Below are 21,656 nucleotides of genomic sequence, written 5' to 3' on the forward strand. Positions count from 1 at the left end.
CTCCATGAACACATCCAACCACAGTTGGCTACAGGACCCAGGCCTACAGGACATAGTCAGACAATGGCTCTTTTAGTGCGGCTTGTAACATCTAATTTGCCCATGAGAAGGTGGTGAGAGACCTTCTTGACATTCTTGAACCCCATGTGAGGTAGGTACACCTAAAATCTTACACATCAGAACTCAAACTAACAATCGTATTAACTGGCAGTAAAACTTGTGGAAGGGCGTGTAAAAGATGAACCATGAAAGCTGCTAGTTGAGGTTCAATACTTGCCTGCTACACTGATATCCTCAGGGAACCTTCCACTAGATCCTGCTTCGGCTGCACATGTGAGTCCAGTCTAGTTGACCTCTTAGTGACCTCTGAAGTGGACAACAATCAGTATCCAAGGAAAAGTTCAATGCCATTATCTCGTGGCACGATTGGGGATGGAAAATAAAACATCACTGTGGGTGTACCTACCTCATGTGGGGTTAAAGAAGGTGTCTCACCACCACCTTTTCATGGGCAAATAGGGATGGGCAATAAATGCTGGCTTAGCCAGCGACATCCCCATCTTGTGACAGAGTTAAATAAAGTGACCTTGCTGCCTTCACTCACATTCTGGCAGCACGGTGGATATTTAACAATGCGGAACTCTCACTCTGTGCTGTACATTCACAGAAATCGTACAATAAGAATTTAATCTTCAAATAGCCAGACCATCATTTCACTGATATGACATTGTGACTTCAGAACAGTAACCACTTTCAGCCTCTGCAGTTGTTATAGATCTCATTCCTCTGGGACTTCATTGGTCACTTGAGCATAACTGGCATAGCTGGAATCAGCAACCAAGCAGTTGAGTAAACACAAACACCTTCACTTAATCAGGAGAGTACAAATGGTTCAACTCAGCACCTATATCTGGAGAGGGAGTAGGCTGGTGGATGTCCTGTAGAGGGACATTAAAGTCAACCCCCATCTCCCTGTTCACATAACATTCTAAATAGAGGTGTTTCATCAGACACGATTGGACTTTGCCAGGAGTTTCCATTCATGTGAGTAGTGTTTGGGTCCAAGAATATTGGTCCAAAGAGTGAAACTATATCCGAGAGCAAATCTGTGCTGGCCTATGAGGATGTGAGAGATTATTAAGTGTGACTGGGCAATGCAAGGCTAATCATAATAGCTGTTAGGACAGATCTGTCTGGGTGGCCTGGAGAATACATAGCTGCCCTACCTCCTTTCATTCAAGATATTTATTATTTTTAAAAAGGTTTGAATCGTTCATTTTTTTCTGAACGTCAAAAGGAGTCCACTGTCCTTGAAAGTTAATACTTTGGTTGAAGCCATATTTAGCAGCTGTGAAACAAACAGGATGGCAGCTCCATCAGTCCCCCATTCTGCCAATGTAGGTCAGTGACACGTCTGTGCAGAAAGCTTTTAACCCAGTTGGATTTCACTGGTGTTGATTGAAGCTGATGAGTACAGATCAATGGTTCTAATCCTTACTGGAGTCATTGGAGCAACAATGTCACAGAATGTCAATGCCTCTAGTCAACAATGGGCTGTGCCCTGAACATCACCCTCAAACACTCTGTGCCTCCCAAATACCCCACTAAAATATACAAGTTATTCAAAAAATGAAATAGCTGCTCTTTGACATAATCATTATAGTACTTGCTTCCAATTTTTGCATTATAAATTCTATATCTAAATCTATGTAAACCTATTACGCTTTCCTTACTGTCTCAAATAAGATGCTGCAGTGTCACCATTGGTAGGAGGTTGGAATTGATGTTGCGAGTTTACACAGACAGCGGAACAGAAGAAGTACAGGTTTGTGTCGGACTTGAACTTGTTCTGGTTTTAAGTTGGATCTGTTGAAATTCCACTGGGTGGAATTTTCCAGCCCTTCCCGCCAGTGAGATCTTCCAGTCCTGCCGAAGGAGACCGTCTATGGTGGGTTCCCCAGCAGTGGAGGGGGGGGGGCGGGGAGGGAGTGGGGTGCGGGGTGAGCCACACAAAGTGCTGTAGACATTGGCGGGACTGGAAAATCCTGCTGATAGCTAATGGCGAGCGTAAACAGAACAGAAAATCCCCCCCAATGACATGAAAGGCTGTGATATATTGAGTGTCCCGCTGTGTGTACTTCTAAAGCATAAGATTGTACAAGACCTTGTGTAGCCTATCGACACATAGATAATATTCATTCTGGTGATATGAGAGTCACTGTCAAAGCCAACATTTACTGCTCATCTCTAATTGTTCTTGAGAAGATGGGGTTTGATCTTCTTGAACAGCTTCAGTCCACGCTGTGAAGTTCCTTCCCTGGTTAGTGAGGGAATTCCAGGAGTTTGACCCAGTGACAATGAATTGGTGATGCATGTCCAACTCAGGAGAATCTGCAACTTGCCTCACAGCACCAGGGGCCCGGGTTCAGTTCCGGCCTTGGGTCACTGTCTGTGTGGAGTTTGAACATTCTCCCTGTGTCCGCGTGGGTTTCCTCCAGGTGCTCCGATTTCTTCCCACACACCAAAGGTGTGCGGGTTAGGTTGATTGGCCATGCTGAATTTTGATTTAGTGTCAAGAGGGATTAGCAAAGGGTAAATACATGGGGTTACGGGGATAGGGTCTGGGTGGGATTGTTGTAGTTGCAGGCTCTATGGACTGAATGGCCTCTTTCTGCATTGTAGGGATTCTAAGTGATGGAAGAGAGTTTGGAAATGGTTGTGTTACCATGGTCCAGCTCCCCTTGTCCTTCCAGGGAGAATGAAGAAATTGTGGGTGTAGAAGGTGCTGTGAAGGAGCCTTGGTGAATTGCTTTGATGCATCCTGTAGATGGTACTTACTGCAGCCATGGTGCATGCTGATGGAGGAAATGGTTGTTTAAGATGGAGTGTCGATCTGGTGGGCTATTTTGTCCTGGATTTCCAAGTTACTTGAGAGGCATTGCAGCTACTCTCACCCAGGCAAGAGGAGAGTGGAATTTATAAACAAGATCAGCCAAATAACCCAGCAATGGAATGTGTATTCGTACACGCTATATTATAAAGCAGAATGCAAGATATGATAGATGGCAATGCATAGAAATACACTAAGCGGTGGCGCGGAGACCATTTATCTTTTTAATGGGCGGCTAAATTAAAGCAACTGCACATAGAACAGTGCTTTTAAACTGAATTACATGGGACATATTCCATTGGAAAACCCTCCTGTGAGAAATCAGACCAAAGACTCAGGCTGTTTGTTGAGGTAGAAGGAAACAATCCCATGGTATTATCTGAGAAAGATCAAGGAACATCTCAAACAACATCTCTGAAACAGATTAACACACGTACACATACACACGCAGAAACACACACACATATATACATATGCACACACAGACACACACATGCACACACACACACAGACGCACACACACGTACCCTGTGACATGTGTGCACACTAACACATGCATGCACAAAAACACACAGCTGTGCTGCCTGATCTTCGACTCAATGCACAGATGATCTGCTCAGTGAGGTTCTTGACATGCTTTGCCATAAAAGCTTGTTTTCTGTTATTCTTTCCTTGCCTGACTTTGAGATCTGTTCATTTTTGGATCACTTATCAGTCTGTGTGATCAACCTCCACGTGACTGATTCTTTTGAACTGCAGGCTTTAACAAATGATAAAAAGGAATATAGGTTTCACAGCTCATTGAATTTCACACAGCGCAGGTAAATAAATTCCAGAGAAATGTTCAGTGATTTACAATGCACTTCCCCTGAGAAAGGACCCCTGATATAACAATTAATGTTCTCTTGAAAAGTGAAGCAAGCCAATTACAGTGCGCTCACCAACATACTTTACAGAGGTGGAAATAAAAAGGAAGCTCGGGAAATGCACAGCAGGTCGGTCAGGACTGTAAAGAAAGCTCATTGTGAGTGTTGATTCTTTGCTCGGACATTGTTTTAGTTTTTAATCAAATTCCTCTATGGCCTCAACCCTCCCTGTAACTGTAATGTCCTCCAGTCCTACAACCATGGAAACATAGAATCCCTACAGTGCAGAAAGAGGCCATTCAGCCCATTGAGTCTGCACCGACTCTCTGAAAGAGCATCCCAACCAGGCCCTCCCTTCTGCCCTATTCCTGTAGCCCCATTCATTGACCTTGGCTAATCCATCTAACCTATAAATTTTTGGGCACTAAGAGGCAATTTAGCATGGCCAATCTATCTAACCTGCACATCTTTGGACTGTGGGAGGAAACCGGAGCACCTGGAGGAAACCCACGCAGACCCGGGGAGAACTTGCAAACTCGGCACACACAGTCACCCAAGATCGGAACCCAGGCCCCTGGCGCTGTGCCATGCCACTCGCCAACAGCTCTGCACTCTTCCAATTCAGGCCTCTTGCTCAGCCCTGGTTATCATCACTCCACCACTGGTAGTCCAAGCCTTCAGCTATCGAAGCCCTCTGCTTTTGAATTTCCTCTCTAACCCTCTGCCGGGGGGATACTTTTGCATTTGAAGTACTTCAGAGAAAGTTCACCAAGCTGATTCCTTGGATGAAAGGGCTGTTTCTGAGAAAGGGATGAGCAGGTTCGGCCTATATTCATTGGAGTTTAGAAAAATGAGAGTTGATCTTATTGAGGAGAATTGACAGGGTAGCTGCTGTGAGGACTTATCCAATTGTTGGGGAACCTAAAACTCGGGAGCATAGTTTCAAATGTAAGTGCCTCCCATTTATGATGGAAATGAGGTGAAGTGGAGCAGTGGAGGCTGTGTCGTTTCATATATGCAAGGCTGGATTTTTAAAAATGTATTTGTTCATGGGATATGGACATTACCTGCTGCCCATCCCTAATTGCCTTTAAGATGATGGTGGTGAGCCGCCTTCATGAACTGCTGTCAACCAGTCTCAAAACATTGGCTGTATCCTCTCTCCACAGATGCTGTCAGACCTGCTGAGATTTTCCAACATTTTCTGTTTTTATCTCATTTTAGATGTTGGTTGAGGGGATTGAGGGATAAACATACCAGGGTAACAAGAGAATGTGACAATTTGTCTTCACATAATATTGTTTGATCTTTTATATTCAGGTGAGAAGTCAGTTGAGGACTCAATGTCATTCGTTATGCAGCCCTCTGACAGTGCAGCACTGCCTCAGTACTGGACTGGAATGTCAGCCTAGATTCTGAGCCCCAGTTACTGGAGCAGACCCGGAATTCACAACCTTGTGACTCGGGGCCAAGTGCTACCAGCTGAAACAAGGCAAATGATTACAGTTCACAACCATCTTGGAGATGGGTAATGGACCAAATCCAAAGCTCATTCAAAGATGGTCAAAGACAATTTTCTAAAAACTTTCAAATAGTAAATGGAATTTACTCCTTCAAAATGCCTTACGCACAAATAACTGAATTAACTATTGACTCAGAATAGCCAATATCATAATTAAAAGCAGAATTAAATCAAACAAATACATCTTTTCATATATTTATCAGTATCATGGCATTGTAACATTGACTGAAATTGACCACATAGGAGCAAGAGGAGGCCATTCGGCCCTTTAAACCTGCTCTGCCATACATTATGATCATGGCTGATCATCCAACTCAATAGCCTGATCCCATCTCCCCGCTATATCCTTTGATCCACTTCGACTCAAGTGCTATATCTAACTGCTTCTTGGAAACATACAATGTTTTGGCCTCAACTACTTTCTGTGGTAGTGAATTCCATAGGCTGACCACTCTCAGGTGAAGAAATGCCTCGGCATCTCTGTCCTAAATGATCTACCCTGTATCCTCAGACTGTGACCCCTGGTTCTGGACACCCCCACCATCAGGAATATCCTTCTTGCATCTACCCTGTCTAGTCCTGTTAGAATTTTATCGGTTTTTATGAGATTCCCATCATTCTTCTGAACTCCAGCGAATACGATCCGAACTAACTAAATCTCTCCTCTTACATCAGTCCTGCCATCCCAGGAATCAGTCTAGTAAAACTTCTCTGCACTCCCTCTATAGCAAGAACATTCTTCCTCAGATAAGGAGACCAAGACCAAAACTGCGCACAATATTCAAGGTGTGGCCTCACCAAGACCCTGTATAATTGCATCAAGCCATCCCTGTTCCTGTACTTAAATACTCTTGCTATTAAAGGCCAACATACCATTTGTCTTCTTTACCACCTATTGCACCTGCATGCTTACCTTCAGTGACTGATGTACGAGGACACCCAGATCTCGTTGCACATTCCCCTCTCCTAATTTATGGCCAGGCAATTGGTAATTTGTCTTCCTATTCTTTTCTACCAAAGTGGATAACCTCACATTTATCCATATTATACTGCATCTACCATTCATTTGCCCACTCGCTCAACTTGCCCAAGTCACACTGAAGGATCACTGCATCCTCCTCACAGCTCACCCTCCAGCTTTGGGTCAGCTGCAAATTTGATGATATTACGTTTAGTTTTTTAAAGTTTGAGTTTATTTATTAGTGTCACAAGTAGGCTTACATTAACACTGTAATGAAGTTACTGTGAAAATCTCCGAGCCGCCACACTCTGGCGCCTGTTCGGGTACACTGAGAGAGAATTTAGCATGGCCAATGCACCTAACCAGCACATCCTTTGGACTGTGGGAGGAAACCGGAGCACCTGGCGGAAACCCACACAGACAGTGACCCAAGCCAGGAATCGAATGCGGGTCCCTGGCATTGTGAGGCAGCCATGCTAACCACTGTACCACCATGCCATCCATTTATCTCCCTCATCTAAATCATTAATATATATAGTGAATAGCTGGGATCCCAGCACTGATCTCTATGTTACCTCACTAGTCACTGCCCACCATTCGGAAATTTATTCCTACTCTTTGTTTGCTGTCTGCCAACCATTTTTCTATCCATCTCAACACACTAGCCCCCCAATCCCATGTACTTTAATTTTACACGCTAATCTCTTATGTGGTTACGCCATCCATTTTTCTTCCTCTGTCCACATCTCACCTCTTGGTCTATTGTACCTAACTCATTCTCTGACACCTTAGTGTCAGCTATGCATGTAGCCAACTGGCATCGCGCCTTCGAATCCAAGCAGCTGATGAAAATTGGAAACCAGAAGAGGCAGAGTCCCAGCACTGATCTGTGGCATGGTTCGTCTCAGCTTTTCCTCATCCCGTGTTCCCATCCCCCAACAATACTCACCCCTTCCCACCCCACCATCAACTTATCTGCCAACCTCAGAATTCTGTGACAGCTGATGCATCCTTTCTTTTATTTCATCGCAGGACCTGGGCATTTCCGGCTAGCCAGCATTTATTGTCCATCCCTAGTTATTGATACAGCTAACATATGACACATATATTTAAGCAGGATGTTCATCTAAAACAACAGTTTTAATGGTAGTGATTTATTTGGAGAGGTTATTATCTGAGTTGGCACTATTGCTGGGCAGTCTACCCCATGGACACACACATGAGAAAATTGTAAGCACATTGATCATGATTTTCTGTCATTTGAGATGAGTTGACAGAATTCACTTGTGATTTTCCAACACATTCAACTCCCTGTCTAGAAATTCAAACTAGAAAGAGGCCCGATCATCTCACTTCATGCTTTTGATATTTAAACCTCTTACCAGAATAAGTATTAAAGTTTTATGTTTTAATTTTTTGCCACTCAACTGTTATGAAGCGGATATTCTACCATTAAGTTCATAAACCTGCCTTTACAATCAAAGTTTCTCAGTCACTAAGTGCATGCAGTCTCAATCATGGCTTATTTTTAATTAGTCCCCAAATTAACGAGTATGGGTTTATGTAATTTACTAATTCCTATTATTGAGCCACCAGTGGAATTAGCCGGAACAATTGACTGAATATAGCTGTAGGTGTAAAGTTGATAAATGAGCGTGAAGGAGTGTGGAGTGGTGAGAATTTACCATCCCCCACAGTGCATTGAGTTTGCGAGTCCTGGTCAGACAGAAAGACTTGCATTTCTATTGTGCCTTTCGCTCGCTCACAATGCCCCGAAATGCTCACAGTCAATGAGGTACTTTAAAAGTGTAGTCACCATTGTTAGGCAGGAAACCACAGCCAATTTGCACATTGTGGTGAACCATAGTTGGTTACCACTATGAGTACTGAACCATAGATGGTCAGCACTATGGGTACTTGTAGATATGTTACTGTTGTCACTGTTGGGGTTAGGGTTGGGGGTGTTCTACCTGTTGATATTGTTCTGTGGCAAACTCCAGTTGGCTCCGCCTACCTGGAGGAGTATAAAGGTCACTGCACTGCCTGGTGACCCTTTAGTCTGGGATTGTATTGTATATAGTATGCTCCATTCTTGTTAGTAATAAAAGCCTTTATTTCCCGGGTACGATCCAGCCTCCCGAGTGATTTAATTGCGCATCACACATGCAATCGCCCACACAACACCAATGAAATAATGATAATTTGTTCTTTAACAATCTTGGATGAGGGATAACCTTTCACTAGGGCATGATGGAGAAATTCCCTGCTATTCTTTGCGTGGTGTCATGGGATTGTTTACTTGAGAGGGTAGATGGAGCCTCACACAAACATACAAATTAGGAGCAGGAGTCGGTCACTCAGCCCCTGTAGCCTGCTCCGCCATTCAAATGACTGATCTGATTGGTCCCTACACTCCACATTCATGCCTACCCCGGATAACCTTTTACCCCCTTACTTATCAAGAATCTAGCTCTCCCTGAAAAATATTCAAAGATTCTGCTTTCACCACCTTTTGAAGAAGAGAGTTCCAAAGACTCACTACCCTATGATAGAACAAAATTCTCCTCATCTCTGTCCTAAATGACCCCTTATTTTTAAGCAGTGACACGTAGTTCTCGATTCTTCCACAAGAGGAAACATCCTCTCCACATTCACCCTGTCAATATCCCTCAGGATTGTATATGTTTCAATCAAGTCGCCTCTTACTCTTCTAAAGTCCAACGGATGCAAGCCTAGCCGGTCCAACTCTTCCTCATAAGATAACCCACCCAATCCAAGTATTAGTCTACTAAACCTTCTCTGAATTGCTTCCAATGAATTTACATCCTTCCTTAAATGAGATGACCAATACTATGCATAATACTCCAAATGTAGTCTCACCAATGCCCTCTACAATTGAAGCATAATCTCCCCACCTTTGTATTCAATTCCCCTCACAATAAATGATAACATTCTATTAGCTTTCCTAATTACTTGCTGTACTTGCATACTAACCTTTGGCAATTCATGCACTAAGACACCCAGATCCCTCTGCAAATCGGAACTCTGCAATCTATCACAGTTTAGACAATATGCTTTCTTTTCATTTTTCCTGCCAAAATAGACAATTTCACGTTTTCCCACATTATACTCCATTTGCCAGGTCTTTGCCCACTCTGTATATCTTTGTAGCCTCCTTGCATCCTCTACACATCTTGCTATCCTACCTATCTTTGTGTCATCAGCAAATTTAACAGCTACACCTTAGGTCCCTTCATCCAAATCATTTATATAAATTGTAAAAAAAATTGAAGTCTCTGATCCCTGTGGCATACTTTTTGTTACATCTTGCCAACCAGAAAAGAATGCATTTATGTCAACACTGTTTCTTGTTAAATAGCCAATCTTCTATCCACTCCAATATGTTATCTCCTATACCATGAGCTTTTAGTTTCTGCAATAACCTTTGATGTGGCACATTAGCAAATGCCTTCTGGAATTGTAAATACAATACATCTACCGGTTCCCCTTTAACCTTAGCCCACGTTACTTTTTCAAAGAAGTCCAATAACTTGAAGTGGAGATGCTGGCGTTGGACTGGGGTGGGCACCGTAAGAAGTCTCACAACACCAGGTTAAAGTCCAACAGGTTTATTTGGAATCATGAGCTTTCGGAGTGCTGCTCCTTCATCAGGTGAGTGAAGAACAATGCAAAATACCTATTCAATTCATCCGCCATCTCCTTATTTTCCATTAATAACTCCCCAGACTCACATTCTATAGGACCAAAGCTCATTTTGTTACCTTTTCTTTTTTAAGTAATTATAGAAACACTGACTATCTGTCTCTATATTTCTAGCTAACTTTCTTTCACACTTTTCCTTACTTATCAATCTTTTGGTCATTCTTTATTGTCTTTTGTGTTCTGTCCAATCTTCTGTCCTGTCATCCAGCTTTGCACAATTATGTGCTTTTGCTTGAAGTTTTATACTATCTTTATTCTTTTTAGTTAACCACAGATGCTGGGTTCTCCCGTTGGAATTTTTTTTCTTGTTGGAATTATGTATCTTATGTATTCTGAAATACTCTCTTAAATGTTTGCCACTTCATCTCTATTGACCTATTCCTTAACCTACTTCCCCAGTTCACTTTATGCCTGCATAATTTCCCTTATTTAAGTTTGAAATACTAATCTTGGACCTACTGTTCTCTCCCTCAAACTAAATGTAAAGTTCAATCCTGTTGTGATCGCTGCTATCGAGGGGTGACTGAAAGAAATGGCAGAAGTAATAGCAGAGGCGTTGGTTGTAATTTATCAAAATTCGCTGGACTCTGGGGAAGTGCCGGCTGATTGGAAAACAGCTAATGTGACGCCACTGTTTAAAAAAGGAGGTAGACAAAAGGCGGGTAACTACAGGCCGGTTAGCTTAACGTCCGTAGTTGGGAAATTGCTGGAATCCATCATTAAAGAAGAAATAGCAGGACACCTGGAAAAAAATGGTTCGATCAAGCAGACGCAGCATGGATTCATGAAGGGAAAATCGTGTTTGACAAATTTACTGGATCTTTATAAGAACATAAGAACATAAGAAATAGGAGCAGGAGTAGGCCATCTAGCCCCTCGAGCCTGCCCCGCCATTCAATAAGATCATGGCTGATCTGACGTGGATCAGTACCACTTACCCGCCTGATCCCCATAACCCTTAATTCCCTTACCGCTCAGGAATCCATCCATCCGCGCTTTAAACATATTCAGCGAGGTAGCCTCCACCACCTCAGTGGGCAGAGAATTCCAGAGATTCACCACCCTCTGGGAGAAGAAGTTCCTCCTCAACTCTGTCTTAAACCGACCCCCCTTTATTTTGAGGCTGTGTCCTCTAGTTTTAACTTCCTTACTAAGTGGAAAGAATCTCTCCGCCTCCACCCTATCCAGCCCCCGCATTATCTTATAAGTCTCCATAAGATCCCCCCTCATCCTTCTAAACTCCAACGAGTACAAACCCAATCTCCTCAGCCTCTCCTCATAATCCAAACCCCTCATCTCCGGTATCAACCTGGTGAACCTTCTCTGCACTCCCTCCAATGCCAATATATCCTTCCTCATATAAGGGGACCAATACTGCACACAGTATTCCAGCTGCGGCCTCACCAATGCCCTGTACAGGTGCATCAAGACATCCCTGCTTTTATATTCTATCCCCCTCGCGATATAGGCCAACATCCCATTTGCCTTCTTGATCACCTGTTGTACCTGCAGACTGGGCTTTTGCGTCTCATGCACAAGGACCCCCAGGTCCCTTTGCACGGTAGCATGTTTTAATTTGTTTCCATTGAGATAGTAATCCCATTTGTTATTATTTCCTCCAAAGTGTATAACCTCGCATTTATCAACGTTATACTCCATTTGCCATATCCTCGCCCACTCACTCAGCCTGTCCAAATCTCTCTGCAGATCTTCTCCGTCCTCCACACGATTCACTTTTCCACTTATCTTTGTGTCGTCTGCAAACTTCGTTACCCTACACTCCGTCCCCTCCTCCAGATCATCTATATAAATGGTAAACAGTTGCGGCCCGAGTACCGATCCCTGCGGCACGCCACTAGTTACCTTCCTCCAACCGGAAAAACACCCATTTATTCCGACTCTTTGCTTCCTGTCGGATAGCCAGTCCCCAATCCACTTTAACACACTACCCCCAACTCCGTGTGCCCTAATCTTCTTCAGCAGCCTTTTATGGGGCACCTTATCAAACGCCTTTTGGAAATCCAAAAACACCGCATCCACCGGTTCTCCTCCATCAACCGCCCTAGTCACATCTTCATAAAAATCCAACATGTTCGTCAAGCACGACTTTCCCCTCATGAATCCATGCTGCGTCTGATTGATCGAACCATTTCTATCCAGATGCCCTGCTATCTCCTCTTTAATAATGGATTCCAGCATTTTCCCTACTACAGACGTTAAGCTGACCGGCCTATAGTTACCCGCCTTTTGTCTCCTTCCTTTTTTAAACAGCGGCGTAACATTAGCCGTTTTCCAATCAACCGGCACTACCCCAGAATGCAACGAGTTTTGATAAATAATCACTAACGCATCCACTATTACCTCTGACATTTCTTTCAATACCCTGGGATGCATTCCATCCGGACCCGGGGACTTGTCCACCTTCAGTCCCATTAGTCTACCCAGCACTGCCTCTCTGGTAACATTAATCGTATTAAGTATTTCTCCTGCTGCCAACCCTCTATCGTTAATATTTGGCAAACTATTTGTGTCCTCCACCGTGAAGACCGACACAAAAAACGTATTTAAAGACTCAGCCATATCCTCATTTCCCACTATTAACTCCCCCCTCTCGTCCTCCAAGGGTCCAACATTCACTCTAGCCACTCTATTCCTTTTTATATATTTATAAAAACTTTTACTATCATTTTTTATATTAATTGCTAGCCTAGCTTCATAGTCTATCCTTCCTTTCTTTATCGCTTTCTTAGTCTCTCTTTGTTGTTTCTTAAATTTTTCCCAATCACTTGTTTCTCCACTATTTTTGGCCACTCTGTACGCAGCTGTTTTTATTTTAATACTCTCCTTTATTTCCTTCGTTATCCACGGCTGGTTCTCCCTTTTCTTACAATCCTTGTTTTTTGCTGGAATATATTTTTGCTGAGAACTGAAAAGGATCTCCTTAAAAATCCTCCACTGTTCCTCAGCTATCCTACCTGCCAGCCTGCTCTCCCAGTCTACCTTAGCCAATTCATCCCTCATCCTATGAAGATGTAACGAGTGCATTTGACAGAGGGGAACCGGTGGATGTGGTGTTTTTAGATTTCCAGGAGGCGTTCGATAAGGTGCCTCACAAAAGGTTGCTGCAGAAGATTAGGGTACACGGAGTTGGGGATAAAGTGTTAGCGTGGATTGAGGATTGGCTATCTAACAGGAAGCAGAGAGTTGGAATAAATGGGTGCTTTTCTGGTTGGCAGTTGGTGACTAGTGGCGTGCCACAGGGATCGGTGCTGGGGCCTCAACTGTTTACCATATACATAGACGATCTGGAGGAGGGGACCGAGTGTAGGGTAACAAAGTTTGCGGATGACACAAAGGTGAGTGGGAAAGCGAATTGCGTGGAGGATGCGGAAAGTCTGCAGAGAGATTTGGATAGGCTAAGTGAGTGGGTGAGGATCTGGCAGATGGAGTATAACGTTGACAAGTGTGAGGTTATCCACTTTGGAAGGAATAATAGTAAAATGGACTATTATTTAAATGGTGAAAAATTACAACATGCTACTGTGCAGAGGGACCTGGGGGTCCTTGTGCATGAATCGCAAAAACTCAGTTTGCAGGTGCAGCAGGTGATCAAGAAGGCAAATGGAATGTTGGCCTTTATTGCGAAAGGGATGGAGTATAAAAGCAGGGAGGTCTTGCTGCAATTGTACAAGGTACTGGTGAGGCTGCAACTAGAGTACTGTGTGCAGTTTTGGTCCCCTTATTTGCGGAAGGATATATTGGCCTTGGAGGGAGTACAGAGAAGGTTCACCAGGTTGATACCGGAGATGAGGGGGTTAGCTTATGAGGAGAGATTGAGTAGATTGGGCCTGTACTCGTTGGAGTTTAGAAGGCTGAGGGGAGATCTTATAGAGACATATAAGATAATGAAGGGGCGAGACAGGGTAGAGGCAGAGAGATTCTTTCCACTTAGAAAGGAGACAAGAACTAGAGGACACAGCCTCAAAATAAGGGGGAGTCAGTTTAGAACAGAGTTGAGGAGGAACTTCTTCTCTCAGAGGGTAGTGAATCTCTGGAATTCTCTGCCCATTGAAGCAGTGGAGGCTACCTCGTTAAATATGTTTAAGTCACAGATAGATGGATTTCTGATCAACAAGGGAATTAAGGGTTATGGGGAGCGGGCGGGTCAGTGGAACTCAACCACTATCAGATCAGCCATGATCTTATTGAATGGCGGGGCTGGCTCGAGGGGCTAGATGGCCTACTCCTGCTCCTAATTCTTATGTTATTATGACTTCACTATGAAGTTATCAATTAATCCTATCTCGTTGCACAATACTTATTATGTATGAGGTCTAATATGGACTAATAAAAGACCACGAGGTAAATGGGAGTAAACTAACTGGAATTATTTATTAACACGAAAACAGAAAATGCTGGAAAACTCAGCAAGTCTGACAGCATCTGTGCAGAGAGAATAGAGCCAATGTTTTGAGTTGAGTAAAGCCCCAGGGGTTGATTAGTCAGGGGCTTGGGTTTCCAGAGTGTGGGGGTTATCTCATGCAGGTCTTAGTCTGGGATGTTTAAAATAGTTACGCTGAATTAGAAGTTTTTTTCCTCTTCTAACTCTTTCAGAGTAGCGATTGGTGTAAAACTGGCAGAATCATTGAAGTTAGTGATTTAACTTGCCTTGTCAGATGGTTCCCAGCGCAATTGTCCAGGGAAGTTAGTGCTTCTGGACAGTTGCCACATAAAACCTATCTGGGAATGTCCGAGAAGGATTTGGGGAATTCTCCCAAATCTGACACTGGGGAGCCAAGGAGTCAATGTCTTCTCCTTTGGCCCAGTGTCAATGTTTGTCTGATTACCTTCCTGTGAATCATTTTCTAATATTAAAAGCATTGTGTAAGTGCAAGTTGCTGTTTCTCAATATTAAACAACCCTTACACTCAAACGGGCTGATGTTGGTTTAGTTAAACAAAAGTTAAACAGAGGTAGGCAGGTAATCACTCCCTCGCGTGGAAAAACCTCACTCGACACCAGCTATATCGGCAAATCAAAAGCACAGTGAACCTGGAAAATTACCTGCATTAATAACAATTTTAGAAAGACGATCCTTCCACATATCCTTCCGTTTGATGTTGCTTACGAGTTACTCCTCAAAATAATAAGGATTCCAGCAGTGAATATCAGCTGTTCACAGATTTATTAAGCATACAGTAAATATTGACAATAATTGAACATACATTCACAGCAGCACTTATGACAAAGTCTTTGTGGGTTTTCATATGAGAAACTCAAACACATTACAGTTCCGAGCTCAAGATGCTTGGTCAAGAACTTTAAATTCCAAAGCACATGTTGCAATTCGTTTTCTCTGCACATTTATTCCCCTAGCTGTGCCATGAGACAAACTATTCTCTGCATTGCCCAGAACCATTCCCCTTTGCCTCTTCTCAATCATTTTAGTCTGAATGAGTCCTTTTTGTCGAACACCCTTGTTTTTTCACACTCCCTAACTTACCAGAGCTTTCTCAGGCAGGTATTTATCTTAAAGGACTCCAAGCACAGGGAGTTTTTCTATCTGTTCTGTGTCTGCACAATAATTTTACCAAGTAAAGCTCTCTGATGGGAATGTATCTTAATTGACTCGGCTGAGCAGTGGTCTTCACTACATCCATAATTAATAGAATAGAGCAAGCCTGTTTGATGATTGCACTTTAATTCTTTCAACAGGGACTCACGTAACAGGCAAAAGCTAAAAGTTAATTTTCCTACATTATAAAAATGATTACACCTCAAAAGAATTTAATTGGCTATAAAGTGCTTTTGAATGTCCTGAGGTTGTGAAAGGTGTTATATTTATATATATATATATTTGTAAGTTTTACATATATATTATATATGGAAGTCTTTTTTTAACCATATAAAAATACCTCAAGACAGTTGGGGATGGTTAAAAGGGAACAAAGGAACAGGAGTAGGCCATTCGGCCCATTGAACCTGCTCCAGCACTCAGTTAGATCATGGCTGACCAATTACATCAATGCCATTTTCCTGCATTATCTCCATACCCCTTGATATCATTAATCTCCAGAAAGCTATCGATTTCTATCTTCAACGTGCTCAATGAATGATCTTTCACAGCTCTCTGGGGTGGAGAATTCCAAAGATTCATCAATCTTGGAGTGACAAATTTCTCCTCATCTCAGTCCTAAATGATTATGTCCCCTGGTTTTCGGCTTTCTGATGTGGAGATGCCGGCGTTGAACCTGTTGGACTTTAACCTGGTGTTGTTAGACTTCTTACTGTATTCGGCTTTCTGGCCAGGGGAAACTCCTATCTACACCCATCCTGTCACATCCAGTTAGAATAGTTAATGGTTAACAATTGAACACTAAGCCCGATTCTGTGATTTGATTATTTAATTCCTTTATTTGGATATATTTTGTTGAATTTGATTGGTCCACTGGTTTTTGGATGAACGAGATAGATCTACCCAAGTAGTGTCCATGCTCCTGCCTTCCCCTCAGAACATTGTCCAAATTCTATCCCAAGGCCAAGACACCACTCAAGCCTGTGAGAAAGACAGGTCATTTGAAACAAAACGTTTTTAACTGAACCAACAAACTCTATCCACAGAACGTGAGTCATCCACTTTCCTGAACCCAGTGGTAACTCCTACTGGGTTAGTACCACACAAGGAGGGAGAGTGAAGGGGAGAGGAGGGCAAGAGAAGTGAGGGTGTGTGGGGGGAGAGGAGAGATAGTGAAGAAGTGGACACGGAACGAGAGGAAAAAAAGACAAGGTGAAGGGAGAGGTGAAGCACAAAACTAAAGTCAGTGAGGTGGAGAGAGTGGATGGAAAGAAGAGAGAGAACAAGGAGACAGGGTAGGGAAGAGGTAAAGAGAGTGTGAGTACGAGAGAAAGCACAAAAGGGAGAGGGAGAGGAGGTAAGAATTTTTAAGCACTCCTTATTGCGATGTGAACATTGCTGGTAAGGCCGACGTTAATTTTCCAATACGAGATGCTCTTGAAAAGATGGTGCTTGGGTCTTGTTGAATTGCAGCAGTCCGTGTGATTTGGGTTTTTCCACACCACTGTTTGACAGGTCTTTGCAGAATTTTGACCCAGTGATGATGAAGGAATGGGGAAATCTGTCTAATTTGGGATTTAGTTCCCACCCATGCCTTTGCCCTTCCAGGAGGTTTTGGCAGCAAGTTTCCAAGTCACTGACTGTTTCCAAGTCACTGAGTTCATCCCGCTTTCTGGCAATAGTCTGAGTCAAAAGCAGACGGTTTGCAATCTTGGTGTCATATTTGAGCCCATAGCCAGGGCATTGCTAAGACTATATCCCCCTCCATAACATAGCCTGCCTTCACTCTTGCCTCAGTCCACCTCTCATTTGTCTAAACCCTCCTGTCTGGCCTCCCACATTCCACTCTCTATGAACATGAGGACATCCAAAGCTTTGTTCCTGTGTCCCAAACCCATTCATGCTTTACCCCTGTGCTTACTGCCCTACAGAAGGTCCTGTTAAGCAACACCTCATCCCTCCATGGCCTTGCCCCTCCTTATCTTTATATCACCTCCTGCAAAACTCTCAGACGCATCTGCACTTCTACAATACTGGTACCTTGAGCATCTTCCATTTTAATTGCTCCATCATTGGTGGCTGTGTCTTCAGCTGCCAAGGCCCCAAGCTGTGGAAATCCTTCCCTAAACCACTCCACCCATTTTAAGATGCTCATTGAAATCTACCTTTTTGACGAAGCTTTTGGTCAGCTGTCCTTATTTGGCGCAATGTCAGGTTGTGTTTATAATGCACCTGTGTCAGTTTGCTACATGAAAGGTGCTATGTAAAACCAGATTGTTGACATTGAAGAAGCCTTGATGAGTTGCTGCAGTACATCCTGTTGAAGATACACATTAAACCCATGTATAGTAGTGATGGAGGGAAAGGTTGTTGAAGCTGGTGAATAGGAGTGTTTTGCTCTGGATGGCATTGAGCTTATTCAATATTATTGTGGCTGCACTCAGCTACATAAACTAAAGCCCTCAACTGTCAACTGAACTCCTCATCATTGACATTGTCTGGTTCTTCATTGACCACATAAGCTCTGCTGGGTCAAACATATTAATCACCATTGCTGCAAGAGTAGGGCAGAGGTTGGGTGGTCTGCACAGAGTCTCTTGCTTTTATACCCCTTAGAATCTTGCCCCATCCACAAAGCTGAAGTCAAGAGTGTGATGGGATACTCATCATTCATCTGGATGGATGCAGCCTCAAAAACACTTAAGAAGCTCACCCTCATCCAGGCCACAGTAATTTGCTCGGTCAATGCCCTAGAGTTAATATCCACACCCTCCATTGTCAATGCAGTGTGGCTACAGTATGTACAATTAAGTTGATCTTTTTCTACACCCTAGCTATGACTGTAATGCTACATTCTGCACCCTCTCCTTTCCTTCTCCCCTGTGTAATAGCGCTCAGAAAACAATAATTTTCACTGTATCCCAGTATATGTGACAATAATAAATCAAATCAAATCTCATAGAATCACAGAATTGTTATAGTGTAGAAGGAGGCCATTTGGCCCATCATTTCTGCACCAGCTCTCCGAGTGAGCATCATAACTTAGTGCCATTCTCCTGCCTTTTCCCCCATCCCCCTGCATATTGCGTCTGTTCAGATAATCATCTAATGCCCTCTTGAATGCCTCGATTGAACCTTCCAGCCACACTTCCAGGCGGAACATTCCAGACCCCAACCCCTTTGCTGTGTGAAAAATCTTTTTCTCATGTCACATTTGCTTCTTTCGCAAATCATTTTAAGTCTGTGTCCTCTTGTTCTTGCTCTTTTTACGAGCAGGAGCAGCTTCTCCCTGTCTACTCTGTCCAGCCCCTTCATGATTTTGAACATCTCCATCAAATCTCCTCTTAGCCTTCTTCTCTCCAAGGAGAACAGTCCCAACCTCACCAATTTATCCTCATAACTGAAGTTTCTGATACCTGGAACCATTCTTGTAAACCTCTTCCACACTCTCTCCAATGCATTCACATCCTTCCTGTAGTGTGGCGCCCAGAACTGTACATAATATTCCAGCTGTGGTCTAACTAGGATCTTGTACAAGTTCAGCATAACCTCCTTGATCCTGTACTCAATGCTCCTGTTAATAAAGCCCAGAATACTATATGTGTATTAACTGCTCTCTCCACCTGTCCTACCACCTTCAATGATCTCTGCATGTGTACACCCAGCTCCCTCTGCTCCTGCACCCGTTTAACAATTTTACCTCTTATTTTATATTATCTCTCCATGTTCTTCCTACCAAAATGAATCACCTCACTTCTCCATATTGAACGTCAACTGCCACATATCTGCCCACTCCACCAACTTGTCTATATCTTTTTGAAGTTCTACACTGTCCTCTTCACAGTTTACAATACTTTCAAGTTTTGTGTCACCCGCAAACTTTGAAATTGTCCCCTGCACACCAAGATCTTGATCATTAATATTTATCAGGACAAGCAAGTCCCAATATCAACCATTGGGGAACACCATTACAAATCTTCCACCAGCCTTAAAACTATCTGGTGATCATTACTCTCTGCTTCTTATTGTTCAACCAATTTTATATCCACCTTGCTCCTATCTCTTTTATTCCATGAGCTATAACATTTCTCAAAGTGTAGTTATGGCTGAGTGGTTAGGGCGATGGACTGGAAATCCATTGGGGGTTCCCTGCGCAAGTTCGTATTTCTCAACATATGACTACGTATTTCTTAATTAAGTTTCACCACGTCTCCTTGGAAAGGATGGTGCCTTCTATCACCTTTTTAAGGGCGACACGGTGGCACAGTGGTTAGCACTGCTGCCTCACAGCTCCAGGGACCCGGGTTCGATTCCCAGCTTGGGTCAATGTCGCTGTGGAGTCTACACGTTCTCCCTGTGTCTGCGTGGGTTTCCTCCGGGTGCTCCGGTTTTCTCCCACAGTCTGAAAGATGTGCTGGTTAGGCGCATTGGCCATGCTAAATTCTCCCTCAGTGTACCCAAACAGGCGCCGGAGTGTGGCGCCTGGGGGATTTTCATAGTAACTTCATTGCAGTGTTAATGTAAGCATACTTGTGACAAATAAATAATGTGGCACTACATCGAATACTTTCTGAAAGTCTATGTACACCACATTAACAGCATTACCTTCATCGACCCTTTCTGTTACCTCCTCAAATAACTCCAGCAAGTTAGTTAAATGTGATTTCCCCTTTAGAAATCCATGTTGAATCTTCCTAATCAACCCACATTTTTCTCATGTGACTACTAATTCTATCACAAGTAATTGTTTCTGGAAGCTTGATGTTAAACTGACTGGTCTGTAATTTCTGGGGCTATCCTTGCAATATTTTTTAGAACAAGGGTGTAACATTTGTAATTCTTAGTTCTCTGGCATCTTCCCTGAGTCTGGAGAAGACTGGAAGATTATGGCCAGTGCCCTTGCAATTTCCATTCTCATTTCCTTCAATATCCTTGGATGCGTCCCATCTGTTGCCAGTGCCTTGTCAACTTTCAGTATTGGCAGGCTATTTAACATTTCCTACTAATCAATTTTGAACCCTTCTAGAGACTGAGTTTCCTTGTCTGTAAACAGGGAAAGTGAACGTTAGGAATGTTGGATCAGCCATGATCCTATTGAATGGCAGAGCAAGCTTGAGGGGCCAAACGGCCTACTCCTCTCCCTATTTTTTATGATCTTATGTCCTGGGTAGCAACTACCTCCTTGGTAAAGATGGAAAGTATTAATTTAATACCTCAGATGCTCAAATCAGCAACTCGACAAACTTACCTCAACAGCACCTCCCTCCCTTTCTAACCTCTGTCATGGAGAAGGCTAAAAGCAGCAATACTGGGTAAGATGTTGATGTAACTAAAATCCCATTTGCAAATTCTTTCAATACCCCAACCTTGAACATAGAGTCATAGAGGTTTACAGCATGGAAACAGGCCCATTGGCCCAACTTGTCCATGCTGCCCTTTTTTTTAAAACCCCTAAGCTAATCCGAATTGCCTGCATTTGGCCCATATCCCTCTATACCCATCGTATTCATGTAACTATCTAAGTGCTTTTTAAAAGACAAAATTATACCCGCTTCTACTACTACCTCTGGCAGTTTGTTCCAGACACTCACCACCCTCTGTCTGAAAAAATTGCCCCTCTGGTCACTTTTGTATCTCTCCCCTCTCACCTTAAACCCTATGCCCTCTAGTTTTAGACTCCCCTACCTTTGGGAAAAGATATTGACTATCTAGCTGATCTATGCCCCTCATTATTTTATAGACCTCTATAAGATCACCCCTCAGCCTCCTACACTCCAAAGAAAAAAGTCCCAGTCTATCCAGCCTCTCCTTATAACTCAATCCATCAAGTCCCGGTAGCATCCTAGTAAATCTTTTCTGCACTCTTTCTAGTTTAATAATATCCTTTCCATAATAGGGTGACCAGAATTGCACACAGTATTCCAAGTGTGGCCTTACCAATGTCTTGTACAACTTCAACAAGACATTCCAACTCCTGTATTCAATGTTATGACCGATGAAATCAAGCATGCCGAATGCCTTCTTCACCACTCTGTCCGCCTGTGACTCCAATTTACAAGGAACTATGAACATGTACCCCTAGATCTCTTTGTTCTGTAACTCTCCCCAATGCCCTACCA

This window comes from Mustelus asterias, chromosome 28 (genome assembly GCF_964213995.1).
Source record: "Mustelus asterias chromosome 28, sMusAst1.hap1.1, whole genome shotgun sequence".
Taxonomy (NCBI): Eukaryota; Metazoa; Chordata; class Chondrichthyes; order Carcharhiniformes; family Triakidae; genus Mustelus; species Mustelus asterias.